Below are 13,635 nucleotides of genomic sequence, written 5' to 3'. Positions count from 1 at the left end.
ACCTGTCTGCTTCCCTTGCCCCTCGCTTGCATACAGCATTCACGATGAGCCAGAAGCACAGAGTTCCAGTGAACTCCACAATGTGTAGAGGCTCAGTGAGACTCAAAGTGAGTACAAGGTAAGCCTGACATGTCTCTGACTGAGTAAGTAGGGGCGCTGACTGTCCAGGGAGGCCATGTCTTCCCTCTGAATCAGAACTGGCTTGGAATGCAGAAAGTAAACAAGAGCATTCTAAAAAGAAAGAAAGAAGGAAGGAAAAGAAAGAAAGAAAGAAAGAAAGAAAGAAAGAAAGAAAGAAAGAAAGAAAGAAAGAAAGAAAGAAAAGAAAAGAAAAAAAAACACAAACGACCAAACGACTCTGTCAGAACTTTTCTTGCTTGTTGTTACTTCCCCATATTAGTTAACCACTTTGAAAATAATCACTAGAAGGAAAGGGAAAGAAAGAGCAACTTTTAGTTGCTTTTCCTTTCAGTTCTTCCATACTTATCAATAAATGTAGGATAGAGTGTTGGTAGAATTTATGTGTCTCCAGAAGTGAAATAAAAACAGTTGAGTTAGTTTCTGTCATGTTTCCACTATTCTCCTAAGATTGATGTCTCTATGTGTGTATAGGCTACGAAATAGGAGTTGTGCAATTTTGGTGACCCTGCATGTGAGATAAGTGCTCTTACATTTGCATTTAAAACTGGCATTGCGCAATACAGAGATGAATGGTAAAATTCATGCTAATAATTTAACATTTTGATTTTCCTCTGCTTAGAATTACTGAAATAGCAAAAAGTAGGAACAAAAATACCCCCAAAGCCTAAACAACAAAACAACTATGCCAAGTCAGAGGGACACTAGAGAAGGGAAAAAAAGCCTCATGTTTAGTATCATTAGTGACACTTTTTTTTTCTTGCTTTTTGAACCGGGGGGCACCACATTTTCTTTTTTCACGAGGATTTGCAAATGATATATCCAGCCCTGCAAGAGACTGGTATTAGTTAGCTAGGGCTGCTGTAACAAAACACCGGATTTGGTGGCTTAAACTACAGAAATTATTTTCTTACAGTTCTGGAGTCTGAAAGTCCAAGGTCAAGGTGTTATTATGGTTGGTTTCCTCTGAGGCCTTTTCCCTTGGTTTGCAGATGGCCACCCTCTTGGTGCCTCTTCATGTGATTGGCCCTCTGTGCATGTGTTGTCCTGGTGTTTCTTTGTGTATCCAAATTTCCTCTTCTTACTGTTAAAAACTGAGAACAAACTGAGGGTTGATGGGGGTGGGAGGGAGGGGAGGGTGGGTGATGGGTATTGAGGAGGGCACCTTTTGGGATGAGCACTGGGTGTTGTATGGAAACCAATTTGACAATAAATTTCATATATTGAAAAAAAAATTTTCTCTTCTTATAAAGACACCAGTCAAGTTGGATTAAGGCCCAATAACCTAATGACCTCATTTAACCTTAACGACCCCTGTAAAGCACCTCTCCAAATATAGTCACATTCTGAGATGCTGAGGGTCAAGGCTTCAGTGTATGAATTTTGAAAAGCTACAATTCAGTCCAGAGCTAGACTTTTCAATGGCATGAGCAATAAATTCCACCACCCCCCCTTTTTTTTGATGTCAAGTGTGCTGGAGGGTGCTTGGAGCCAGTATATTAAATTAAGAATATGTAGATTATGGCCTGCTGAATGAGGAGACATCGGCTTCACACATGGGGGTCTCAGGTAGCTTCCTCAGCATCTGAAGCTCCCACTTAAGGGAAGTAAAAACCCCAGAGTCATTTTGATTGAAGGTGCAGTTTCAGTATACTCACTCAAAAGAAATAAAGTCACAAGATTTGTTATACAGAAATCCCAGAAGAGGAGCAGAGCGCAATGAGCCTGGGGAAGAGCAGGCCTCCATCCCAGGTCATGAGCAAGCAGGGGATAGAGAGCAGAGAAGCAAGCACCCATTACTTCTAAGGTGGTCAGGGCGGAGGTCAACTTTTCGTGGGCTCAACCATAGTGATTATTTGAACAGATATCCTGGGAAAACCAAAGCAGGAACTTGTGGTGGGAATCCTAAGCTCAGATACTTATCCAAATGTCCAGACTCTGGGTGTGAGCTGGTCATACAGTAAATGCCAAGGCAGCACCTCAAAGTAGCTGTTTTCTCATCACATCAAGTTTGGTTTTGTTGTTGTTGTTGTTTTGTTTTGTTTTTTTGGTCACTAAGAACTTAAGAGAGCCTAATTGAGACTGCTTCCCAGTGCAAACTCCTGGGTCCTTCTCCTCAGTATTCTGTTCTCTGTGGACAAAATAATTTTAGTGTTCTTAAGGGACTTGGAAATGAGGGTGCAGAGACAGATAATGTTGCCATAAAATGCAACCAGCTGTTTATGAAAATACACCTTCACATTTTGTGCACGAAGCCCAGAAAAGACTAATGGTAGTGGAGATCAGGTATCAGCTCCTTCATTTTCATAGATAGTAGAATCAGAGTTTGTGGAAGTCAAATTAAATCCAGATAGCTTGGTAAGCGAATACTAGAACCCACATCTCCTGATGCCTAGGTCAGGATTCTTTCCATCCTGCTCAGTGATACTCACCTTCAACATCTATAAACAGAGATGAAGCATATAACTCTGATCCCTGCCTGAATTGGCTCACCTACTTGATAAAAACCTCACCTCCCAGGTGGCCTTTGGAAATTTTTAAAACAAACAATCATTTGAATGAAAAAAATGTGTCAAGTGTACAAAAATATACCAAGATCTCCGGCTAGATTCTAACTAGCTAAATATGTGCAATAAAAGAGTGTTTTCTCATTAAAAAAAAAAACAACTTCTTTTATAGAAGTAATGCAAATAAATGCATTTCTCATCGAGGAAAAATCACAAGTGCTACAATCTAAACTGAGATCTTTGTAGATGTGACTTCAATTACAGTATGTGCAAGGTAATCAATAATTATAGAAGGCAACTTCTCTAAGGCAATATTGGGCTTCAGAACTAGGATTGAGATTTGAAATTTAGAACACCCTCTACTCATCCCCTGGAGTTAATTTCACATGCAGGGCATAGACTTTGGTCTCAAGAACGAACAGGGAGCAGAAAAACACTATTTTACTTGCATAATTTTTAAAGAGGAATCACGTACAGGGTGGATGGATATTTTTTATTTATTGAATGTTCTCAGCATTTCTCATTGGTGTCTCTAAGCAGCAGCACTTAGATCAATAGGAAGGCATAAAGTTGCAAGATGGGAATGAAAAATGAGATTAAGAGTAATGTTTGTAAAAATACTAAGATAGCTGCTTGAGAGACAGTGGAGGCTGCGTGACTGACTCTTTCAAGCTCCCCCACTTCTTGCATGATGGCACTAATGCTGTGGACTCCTTAAAGGAGCTCTTTCTAAAGTACAGAATAATATATGGCATTGTGGAAAGTGAGACAGTGATGGAATGCGATTTCAAGGGAAATGACCATTTGGTCAAAGTTGAGATATTTGTCACTGTCCTAAATACGTCTGACTATAAAGTAATCTTTTTTTTTTTTTTTTTTTTTGGCTTAGGTCTGGTTTTCCACAAATATGCTAATACATCCAAATTAATGTTTTCATTCAAAATAGTCATCTTAACAATGTGTGCATGATAACATAGTAGCCATTACTTAAAACATCTTTGGGATTGTCTTTATTCCTTGAATATATTCAGAACTAATAGACATGTGTCTGTTGATTTCTGGAAACTGCCACAAGCTTACAAATGCCAAGTTTGGTGAATAAAGTCATGATTTAAGCAAATCATATTTTTTCTTGTTTTCTTTATTGTACAATTGCTAATTAAACATGGAAAGTCAATGTAAACTAATGGAATTGATATTCTTATATGGTTCACACAATGATGCTGAAAGCTTAAGAAAGAGTTGAACAATGACAACAGCAAAAATAGAACTTCTGAAGGTGGCTATTACGAAGGGTCTAATATTCAAGTACATTTGGTTATTTTTGCAAACACACACACATATATATACAAATACACACAGAGCTTGCATACAGGTTGTACTATTTTCAATTGTCTTAGTTGTGTAAAAAAATTTAAGTTTATATGGTTCAACTAAATATACATTCAAGGACACCATTACTCCCTGGTTATAAACATTACAAGCTAAGTCAATTCTGAGTTTTCTCTATTTCTAGTCTAAGCGCCATCCAGTCATAATTTCTGTTTTTTCCTGGGGCTAATCTAAGCTGTGATGTTTCAACAGTCTGATAGCAATAGAGATGGTATTTACGTGTTGGTCTTTACCTGTCCTGCACTGGTCTCTCCTGAAATATGCAGTTGTCCTATTTGGTCTTCCATGCTGCTTCATACTTCTGTGCCCTATCATCAGACTGCAGGATCCATTTGGGGACACTTGTTCTCTCTCTTTCTCTCTCTCTCTCTCACATTCTCTTCTCTCTTTCAGAGCTAACATCAGTATCCTGAAAAGGTAAGGAAGAAGCAAGAGTCAGTGTATCTCCCACACCTTTTGGAGTGTTGCAGACTTGGAGAAATCTGGGACCCTCTACCCCAGGCATCCCATGAAACCATTTAGCTCCACTGCTGTCTTGCTTTAGTGGTGTGGGGAGGAAAAAGCCATATAAAGATGTGCCTGCCCCAAAACAAGGATCCCTATGAAACCACTGACTGAATGAATGCAGATGTTGTTTCCCAGAGTTCCAGAAGGGAAGTAGGGAATATGTTTTCTCTTCTTTTGGATTCCCCAAACTAAACACAGGTTCTATTCTTTTCTGCAATCTCTTTGTAACTATTTCTGAAATGGGAATAGAGGGAAGAGGATGAGGGCCCTTCTAAGAAACCTGGAAAGAATAATTCTAGATCTCCAAGGACTCTCTGGATCAATGTAGTCATTTGAGGAGGCTGCCAAGAGTCCCATCTTGTTTGCTTAAATGATACTTACCTTTTAAGGTCTAGATGAGGCCTATCCCTTAGTTCCCCTCTAGACTGTATGTTCCATGAGACTTTTCTGTTCTTATCACCTTTGTATTACCAGGTACTGTACTTGGCATATGAGCAGCCAATACATATCTTTGAAATAATTAATGTAAATATGAATAACTGAACTATTTGAACCAGTATATTTGGACATTTCAGAGGTTGGTGGTATTTTCTAGATTTGGTAGTTCAGTTATATAAGAAGACTGGAATTATTGTCTTAGTCCTGGCTACATCTTTGCAAATCTGGAGATAGTGGATTAAGAGGGAAATGTTACTATTCCCAAGTTAATACCCCTTATTGAGCTCAAAACTCAGGGACATGATCCGGTTTTAAGATGCCATTTATTTAACTTTTCAGGTAGTTAGTTAACAAATTTATTTTTGCATACATTTAAGGTCTTATTAGAGTGCTCTGGGACAACTTGAGATCTGATAAAGTCAGTAATCATATGTAAATTTTTGGTTATATAACCAACAATCCATTTCTTACAGTCCAGATTCCTCAGTGACAATAAATGACTTTGAAAGGAAGAGTAATCCTCACCAACTAGTACAGGGAAATCTCCAATGGACACTTTGCACAGTGAAGATTAGGAATGGCTGGTAAATCTTTAATGGGCAATTGGCTGCACTCTTCATGGGTTTATGAAGAACAGCTGCACCACGCTTACTAAATTGAAATGTTCTGCATTTTGCTAAGGGTCAACTTTTGTCTGTCTTCCTTCCTCGGTTTCTTCTTTTCTTTCTCCCTCCCTCCTTTCCTCCCTCTAGTTTTTCTTTCATTTGTTCCTTTCTTCTTTATTTTTATTTTCCCTATCATACTTGTAGCCACTGTGTCTTTAGCCTAGTTAACAAGATTTGCACAGAAGTAATTCTACGTGATTGGCATATGATGAGGAGAGAATAGTGCTTATTTCACTTGTTTAAACCACATCCATATTCAACTCAGCTATACATGGGAGCTAAATTTTTTTAAGGATAAAGATTATATTTTAAGGAAGATACCTGTTGTCTGGGAATTTCTTCCTTTTATCAGTTACCAAAGTCAGAGAGTTACTATGTATCCTCAGAGTAAAGACAAAAATTTATCATTGGCATGCAATATTCCATCTTGATTAATTTGGGTCAATCACAATGACACAGCACGGTCAACACGAAGGATGGGAATTAGATGTCAGTCCTTTATCTTAGATTTGGGAAAGATTATTGAACTATAGTTTTGAAATCTGGAGCTTCTTTCACTGGGGCAGACATGCATTCAATTTTTTTTTTTTTAATTTCTTTTCCCTTAGTTTTGACAGAGGATCTACCAAGCAGATGAAAAAAAAAAACCTGGATTATCAAGAAGCACCTTTTAGGCTACTAATTGTACATGTCGCTGACATACTGATAATATTTATAGCACACTTTAAACAAAAGTTTTAGTTTGGAATATTTTAAACATACACAAAAATAGCGAGGATGGTATAATGAACTCTTATGCACATAATCTCAGCTCCAATATATATCAACTGATAACCAAATTTGATCAATCTAAATTCTCACTATTTCCCCTCACCTTAAGTTATTTTGAAGCAAATACTAGACAATATGGCATTTCATCCATCTGTATTTCTATGTGGATATTTAAAAAGATAAGAATTATTTTTTAAAAATCACATCATGTCAATGTTATACCTAAAAATTAACAATATTTCTTATATTATCAAATATTGTCAGTGTTCAGTTTACCTCATTTCTTTATATTTGTGTATTGAATTGGGATCTAAGTAAGTGCAAACACTGGAATTGATTGATATGATTTTTAACTTTCTTTTTAAAACTTTTATTTTGTTGTAGTAAGAACACTAACATGGGACCTATCCTCTTAACAAATTAAGTGTACAATACATTATTGTTGATAATTGGTGCAGTGTTTGACAGCAGATCTCTAGAGAATATTCATCCGTTTAACTGAAATTTTATGCTGATTAATAACTCCCGGCTTCCACTTCCCTCCGTCCCTGGTAATCACCATTCCATTCTTTGTATTCTATGAGTTTGACTATTTTTAATACTCTATCCCATTCTGTAGGTTGCTTTTTCATTTTGTGTATAGTTTCCTTTGGTGTGTAGAAATTTAGTTTAATATGGTCCCATTTGTTTATTTTTGTTTTTGTTACCTGTGTTTTTGATGTCATTTCCATACAATTATTGCCAAAACAAATGTCATTAAACTGTTCCCATGTTTTTTCTTAGGATGTTTCACAGATAGAGGTCTTACATTTAAGTGTTTAATTCATTCTGAGTTGATTTTTGTGTTTACTGTAAGCTAAAAATCCAACTTCATTCTTTTGCATGTGGATACCCATTTGTTGAAGAGACTATCCTTTTCTCATTGTTTGCTATTGGCACCCTTGTCAAGGATCAGCTGACCCTAGATGTGTGGATTTATTTCTGGGCACTGTACTCAATTTCATGGGTGGGAATACTGTGGTTTTGTGACATATTTTGAAACCAGGAAGTGTGATGCCTCCAGGTTTGTTCTTTCTTTAGTTGGATTTGGCTATTGATGGTATTTTGTGTTCCAGTAAATTTTAGATTTTTTTTTTCTATTGCTGTAAAAATTGCTATTGGGATTTTGATAGGCATTACATTCAATAATATTAAGTTTTCCAATCCATGAATATGGTATTTCTTTCCATTTGTTTATTTTTTGTTTAATTTTTTCATCAATGTCTTGTTTTTAGTATACAAGTCTTTCCCTTCCTTGAGTTTGTTACTAAAAGTATCTTATTCTTTTTTTGTTATTGTAAATGGGACTGTTTTTCAAATTTCCTTTTCAGATAGTTTGTTGTTAGCATATGGAAACAGAACTAATTTTTATTTGTTGATTTTGTATCCTGCAAATTTATTGAATTGGTTTATTCTAAAAGTTTTTTTGTGGAGTCTTTGGGATTTTCCATATATAAGAGCATTCCATCTGTAAACAAAAACAGTTTTACATCTTCTTTTTTGATTTAGATAATTTTATTACTCATTCTTTCCTATTTGGTCTGGCTACAATTTCTAATATTACATTGAATAGAAATGGTGAAAGTGAGCATCCTTGTCTCGTTCTTGATCTTAGAGGAAAAGCTTTCTGTGTTTCACCATGAATTGATGTTATCTGTGGACTTTTCATATATGGCTTTTATTTTGTTGAAGTAATTCCTTTCTATTCCTAGTTTGTTGAGAATTTTTATCATGAAAGGATGTTGAATTTTTTCAAATGCTTTTGCTGCTTCTTTTGAGACAATCATGTCATTTTCATCCTTTATTATGCTAATGTGATGTGTCAAATTAATTCATTTTCATATGTTAAAGTATCCTTGTATCCCAGGGATAAATACCACTTTGTTATGGTGACCTTTTTAATGTTGCTCTTGGATTTGTCTTGCTAGTATTTTACTGAGGATTTTTTCATGTACATTTATTTGGAATATTGGCCTGTAAATTTCTTTTTCTGTGCTCTTTGGTTTTGTTGACAGGGTAATTTGGCTCCATGAAATGAGTTTGACGTATTCTCTCCTCTGCAAGTATTTGAAAGTATAAGAAGCATTGGTGTTAATTCTTTAAATGTTTGGTGGAATTCACCAGTGAAACCATCTGGTCCTGAGCTTTTCTTTGTTGGGAAATTTTTGATTACTGATTCAACCTCCATACCAGTTATAGGTCTCTTCAGACTTTCTGTTTCTGTATGACTTAGTCTTGGTGGGTTGTATGTTTCTAGAAATGTATCCATTTCTTCTAGGTCATCCAGTTTGTCGGTGCATAATTATACATGATAATCTCTTATTTTGTCTTTATTTATGTGACCCCATTGGTAATGTGTCTTCATTATTTTCCCTGGCAGAGGCATCTGCCTTACTGTAGGCATTTGTTGCTATGAATTCCCCTTTGTGCTGCTTTTGTTGCATTCCCTAAGTTTGGGTATGTTGTGTTTTTACTTTCATTTGTCTCGATATAGTTTCTAATTAAAATTTTTTTTTCTTTGACCCAATGGTTGTTCAAGATTGTGTTGTTTGTATAACATGATGTATAAAATTGTCAAATCACTATGTTGCACACCTAAAATTAATGTAACATTGTGTGTCAACTATAGTTTAACAAAAAAAAAGACCTTGTTGTTTAATTTTTACATGTTTGTGAGTTTTCCAGTTTTCCTTTAGCTATTGATATCTAGTTTAATTCCTTGCAGTCAGAAAACATATGGCAAAACTGTAATCATTTTTAAATTTGTTAAGACTTATTTTGTGACCTAACATGTGATCTATCCTGTAAAATCCACATATGCACTTGAGAAAAATGTGTATTTTGCTGCTTTTGGGTTCAATGTTCTGTATAGGTCCAGTTAGTCAATAGGGTTACTCAACTACTTTGTTTCCTTATTGATCTTGTGTTTGGATATTCTTTCCAGTATTGGAAGTAAGGTATTGAAGTATCCTACTATTATTTTATTGATGTCTGTTTTTCTTTTCAGTTCTGTCATTGTTTGTTTGATATATTTAAGTGCTTTGATGTTGGGTGCATATATATTTATAGTTGTTATATCTCTATGCTGAATTGACCCTTTTTTCACTATGAAATGTCATTCTTTGTTTCTTGCGACAGTTTTTGTCTTAAAATCTATTTTGACTGATATATGTATAGCCATCTCTGTTTTATTTTGCTTACCATTTGCATGTAATATCTTTTCCTAATAGACAGCATACAGTTGCATCTTGTTCTTTATCCATTCAGCTTCTCTATGTCTTCTGTTTGGGCAATTTAATCTATTTACATTTAAAGTAATTATTGAGTAGGAAGGATTTGTTACTGTCATTTTATTTTTTTTTTCTGTCAGTCTTTTAGTTCTTTGTCTCCTTGTTCTTCTCCTGCCATATTCTTTTGTGTCTTGTTGATTTTTTTATATTGATATCTGTCTTTTGCACAGGACAAATAAGATAGTTGAATGAGGATGTGTTGGTAATCACCACACTGTGTCTTTCAAGTTCTTGATTGTGGCTCTAATTTCTTCAGTTCCTCCAGGAATGTAGTATTGCTTTTGGTTTACTATTTTCCTCCATAGAGGCCATTCTAATGGTTTACACTTGGCCTTTCTCACCATAATAACCCTTTCTCTCCAAATCATAGACCTAATGTGGGCCTTATGCCAGCTGGTAAGTATGTCTTTTCCAATTATGCATTCTGGTACTGGAGAAATACCACAGGATGGGCTTGGGGACTCACAGGACCCACTGTGAGATAGACCTGAATTAAAAGCTCCATTGATCATCTGGCATCTGTTAGTCCCTACTCTGTCTTGTGGGCCAAAGTGATATTTTGGGTCTCTTGGAGCAATCAATTCAAAGTCAGTATCCAGTAGTCCCCCTAGCGTGTGAGTATTTCCTTTTCCCCCATGTACAAGTACTCTGGTAAAGGCAGTAGGTCCCTTTTTGGGAGAGCTGGAAGGGAGGAAAATTAACAGTGTTGCATTTCTTTAGTGTACTGTGGTTCTGTCTCAAGGGGACCTGGACTCCCCTTCATCCAAGTTCTTCTGAGTCCATAAACTGGCTTAAGCCTGAAAACTGACTGAATGGCTGTGACTCTGTTTTACAATCCAGGTTAGATTTTTGTTCACTTGACCTAGAATTATAGAGGTTGAATATGTATTTGATATTTAATGTATAAGAACATCATGAGATCAGTTACTCAGTGCCTCAATTGTTCAGGCTATTACGATTGTCACTTTGACTCTGATGTCCGTTATGGTAACTATGCCCCTCTTGTCTTTGGTGGCTGAGTGCTGCCAGTTGGCCCCCAACATGCTGAAACCCCATCACTCCTATCACATTTAGGTTTCCCAATGACAGTTCTCACTGTAGATTTTTACCTCCTGAGAAGAGTGATCACAGAGCCCTTCAAGGATATTGGAGCTCCCTCATAAACTTATTTCTCATAGTATTGGTGAAAAGTATGTATCCTGGATCCTTCCACTGTGTGTGAGTTGGTCTTAAATGACAAATCCACATTAATATTGCAGTCTCCCTAAGCCCTTGAATCCCTTCTTACACATTAAGCCAAAGCAGGCTGTACTTCTCCAGTTTGTTCACTATGGGCCATATTTGGTTTGTGTTTCAGCCAACTAACTGAAGAAACTGTTATAAAGCCTTTTCTAACTTTCTGAGATGCAACTTTCTGAGATGCAACTTTCTGAGATGCATGCAGAATCTTGGCTGAGTGAACCCACATCAATAAATTCTACCTAACCTGACTTTATATTCCTTCTATCATTGTCTCATATCCTTAGTGTCCATAGCCACAGATGTGTCCTGATTTTCTGTCTGTATAAATTAGAAAACTCATGTAGTCCTTCTGGAATGTAGTGCATCTCTTCATGGGATACATATTGTACCTCATCTTAAGGGGTCTACTGGTACTTGATATGCTTATAGACTAGAAGTAGAGAGGGGCAGTAGGGCAGGTCTTGAGGATGCTCAGCATTAGCTTGCAAAGAAACTGCCTCAGGGGAGGCCATTGCAGTTTCTTCAGGCAATGCGGACTGAATGGGAAACGTCAATGCTCTTATGGCTGAAGAGGTTGATTCCACTGAGGGTGGGGAGAAGCCCTCTTCCACTGGCAAAGACTTCAGAATTTGTTTCAATGTCCCCAGTTTCATCAAAGTCTTCCCACATGTCCCCATTTCAATCTACAGGATCTCATTCTTTCCCAATAAATGCCCTCACATTAATAGTAGACACCCTGTGAGGCTCTGAGTTCCACTTGCTTTGTAACTCAATCATCAAAATCACAGGATGGTTCTGCATTTGATTTTCAGCAATTTCAGCTCTGCAGCTACAGAATATAGGGGACTCCTTTGGGGGACATAAAGAAACTCTTAGGTCATTTATTGGATGCTTTAATTGGGAATTCGAACCTCTTAGCTCATCTTTTTCTTGTACTACTTTGTCCAGCAACATTAGGAGTAACCAACCAACATCATTATATTCATTAGTTTTTCAAAAATACTAAAAAATATCATTACAGAGTTACCTCGCTTCTTGATTCTTATAAGTGGTTGATTAGGTGTATCCTGTGCAGATGTTTTGGGTAGGTCATGCTGTGGACTATCAGTGTTCTCTTTACTATTGGAAACAGAGTCATTTGCATCTTTAAATCTAGTCAGGTTAGAGAGCCAATTCCAGAAAACCTGGGATCAATTCAAGAAACTCATTCTTAAAATTCTGTTTCTCTAGAATCACTTTCAGTACTAAAATCTTTATTAGTCAGGGTTCTGTAGAGAAACAGAGCCAATAAGATATACATATGGAGATTTGTTATGAAGAACTGGCTCGCACAATTATGGAGGCTGAGAAATCCCACAACCTGTTGTCTATAAGTTGGAGACCCATGAAAGCCAGTGGTGTGATTCCAGTCCAAGTCCAAAGGCCCAAGAACCAGAGGTGCAATGGTGTATATCTCAGTCTGAAGGCAGGACCAATGTTCCAGCACAGTAGGCAAGTAGGAAGGGAAGGAATCCTCCCCTTCTCCTTTTGTGTTCAATGTAGGCCCTCGATGGATTGAATGATGGCTATTCACATCAGGGAAGACAATCTACTTTACTAAGTCCACTGGTTTAAATGTTAATCTCATCTGAAAACATTCTCATAGACACGCCTAGAAATAATGTTCAATCTGGGCATTTTGTGACCCAGTCAAGTTGACACATAAAATTAACCATCACAGTTTCTTTCCATCTTATATACTGATTATCTGTATGACATTCCAACTTCATTTATAATTCAATTATGAGTACTGAGGAAGTGAAGACATGTTAATTGTGTATCTGGAGAAATTCCAAATTCCATGCAGTCTTGTTATGATGAATCAACAGGGCCTTTTTGTTCTGATAAATGAGATTTCTACCTCTCCATCTCTTCTAGCTCCCAAATTGGAAGAATTCAGGGTCTGGTATCAAGGTGATTGGTATTAATAATTTTATTTTCAATAAAATAAATAGGAAAGGTGGAATCCTTTTAATTTTCCTGAAATAATACTGAGGAATATCATATTAATTAATACATATCTGTGAATGGTTTGGGGAGTATAGGAGATGTCCAGTAAATAATTGCTGGCTAAAGAGGAGGAAAAAATAGTAGGTAACTAATTTTTATTGGTCATAGAAAGTATTGTGAAGTACTGTGAAGAATATGTTCTTACCCTATTATGCAGACGTAGAAACTAAGGCTCAGGGAGATTAAATGACTTGTCAAAGGCTGCCCAGCTACTTGCATATGGATACTTAGTTCAATTCCAGTCCTAATTTCAAAGTCTATGTATTTTTTATCCTACCAGCGTTTCCAATGTATAGAAAAGATCAGTGCTGAGAAGTGTTCTCTGAGTAACAGATTGTGTGGCTACATGAATTTAGAAAACTCTGGATAGAGTTTCTTAGCAATTCCCAATGTGCATAATAACGCTTCTGAGAAGCCCTGAAGAAATCAAAGTAAGTCGTTTGCTAAATCTAGCATTTGACAATGGACACTTTCGCTCTTTCATAATAATTCTTTGGGGATTCCATACTCTACTGAGCTAGACTGAGAGAAGTCATGGAAGCTTTATATCTATATCTATATCTATATCTATATCTATATCTATATCTATATCTATAT

This window comes from Herpailurus yagouaroundi, unplaced genomic scaffold, assembly GCF_014898765.1.
Source record: "Herpailurus yagouaroundi ecotype Mexico unplaced genomic scaffold, PumYag 166, whole genome shotgun sequence".
NCBI classification, from domain to species: Eukaryota; Metazoa; Chordata; class Mammalia; order Carnivora; family Felidae; genus Herpailurus; species Herpailurus yagouaroundi.
The sequence above is the reverse complement of the archived record's forward strand: the minus strand, read 5'-3'. Positions refer to the sequence as shown.